Genomic DNA, 2500 nt, shown 5'->3' with positions numbered 1-2500 from the left:
AAGGGAGGGAAAGGGGGAGGAAAGAGGAAGGGAGGGAGGGAGGGAGGGAAAGAGGAAGGAAAGAGGGAGGGAGGGGGAGGAGACAGACAGAGAGAAAAAAGAAAGAAATCGATCCACACACTCCCGATGTCCAAGCTTCTGACGTCACTGCGTTCGTGTGACTCTCTCCGGCGACCCTTGACCAAGCGACGGGCTACGCGGAGAGAATGACGTCACAGGAGGGGGGCTACGTCACTTGCCAATGAATGGTATTTTTTCCAATGTGGGCGGTGAATTCTGGAATTTAAAAAGTAGATGTTAGAAAAACAGAGGAAATGTATCAGTGGGAAACCACTGAAAACAAACAAGGAAAATACACACAGAGGAAAAAAATACACACAAAAAACAAGGTCACGTCAGGAAAAGAACACACAAAGACCAATTAAAAGCTGTGGCCGAGTGGTTAGAGCATCGGACTCAAGACCCTCGATCTGAGTTCGAGGGTTCGAGTCACCGGCCGGAGCGTTGTTCCCTTAGGCAAGGATCTTCACCTCGATTGCCTGCCTAGCCACTGGGTGGGTAAGCCAGCCCAAGTCAGTGCCGGTCCCAGACCCGGGTAAATGGAGAGGGTGACTTGATAAAAACACCGGGCGGAAGGCAACGGCAAACCAACGCTCTAATTGCCAAGAAAATCATGGAAGTCCATGATTGCCAACGTCCTTGTGGGACAGAAAAAAAAAATAATATAATTATTTCATATCATGATCAAGTCCAGTGCGAAAGAAATCCAAAACGCTAATCTATATATACTTAAAGATAAATTTCATTTGATATATCCCGAAAACCGACAGTATAAAGCAAATACGATGGAAATACACGATTACAGACGCAATACACACACACACACACACACACACACACACACACACACACACACACACACACACACACACACACACACACACACACCGCAATCCTACAGGAAGGTTAGAAACGCTCAGCGAAACAGCGTCCTTGAAGAAAGGGAAAAAGTATCTTAAGCAATCCTCCAGCTGTGTGTAACGACCCACGCTCGCGTCGTAAACGTATTTTGGTTGTTTCGTTATCTTAACTTATCAGCGGTCTGGAGACTTGAGAGATTTAAAAAGTCGATTTTTGATTACTCTTTATTATGTAGATTTGGGGGGAATAAGAAGGTATGTTGTTAAAGATGCTCCTTTGATGGAAACGCTGTAGCCACTGACATGGCGGTGTAGCGGCGCGACCATACATCCTATCCTCCTATCCAAGACGCCTACACTAACTCGGGTAAGTGGTTTCTACGTGGGCTGCGACCAGAGACGCCTTGAACCTTGTGCTGGCGGATGCACAGAGTGGGTGCACTTCACCAAGGGGGCCATCAGTGGGTGTAGTTAACAGGAGAGTTAACACGGGCCACAAGTACATAAGGACTGACTCGGAAACTTATTAAAGGCCTTGACTGTCCCCGCTATTCGTATGTATCAAACACATATATGTATAAATGTAGATATAATCTACACGTGTATATCACTGTAGACTTTATGAATCATGAATATAAAAGCGTGTTTGGCAAACAGTGTAATATATAGACTTTCGGTGGTTGTAATAGTATAGGCACTGGTTAAAAATTCTGTAAGTGAACGTAAATCTAATTGTAACAGTGATTATGACTGTTATATATTGATTACAGGCTGACCGCATTCCAGTAAATAGTAAAACACGACGCAGTAGTATCAGCCACCTCAAACTGCCTCAAATAATCTAAGCGCGGAAATGTCGCTTGCAAACGTTTTCTTTCTTTCTTTTATGGTCTACAGCGATAAGCACTTTTTCCTTCTTCCTCTTTTAACATAACCACCTTTTTTTCTTCTTTCACATACACAGTCACACACACACACACACACACACACACACACACACACACACACACACACACACACACACACACACACACACACACACACACACACACACACACACATACACACACACACACACACACACACACACACCTTTACACATAAATCTACTTTTTCTCCTTTTTCACATCCCTTATAGCACACTTTTCTCTCCCAGTGGCCCGTTGATGTGATCGCCAAGAAAAATGGAGAAAAAATGAAAAATAAATACAACAGAGACCCGAAAAAAGCGGGGGAAACTTTTGCTTGACTCGTCTGACAACTTGCCTCTTCCCTTGGTCAAGTTCCACCAAGATTCATCAAGTTACGCGCATGATTCAGTGATTTATTCATGACTGCGTTTGTTGTTAATCATCATTATCGTTACATCTGTTGCTACTACTGTCATCACCTAGTTTTATTAACATATAGCCTTTTCAGAGTCTACGCCAAAATTCCTTTTTTCTCGATTTCAATCATGATTTGCGTAATTATTAGGTTGATAATGATAATAAAAGCTTTATCTTACCATTAGTATCAATGATAACGCAACTAGTAACGGGTGGTGATAGGAGAGCCATGCAAGATACCGTGGGTGAGTT

The sequence above is a fragment of the Penaeus monodon genome, chromosome 14 (genome assembly GCF_015228065.2).
Source record: "Penaeus monodon isolate SGIC_2016 chromosome 14, NSTDA_Pmon_1, whole genome shotgun sequence".
NCBI lineage: Eukaryota > Metazoa > Arthropoda > Malacostraca > Decapoda > Penaeidae > Penaeus > Penaeus monodon.
This window is presented reverse-complemented; position numbering follows the sequence as displayed.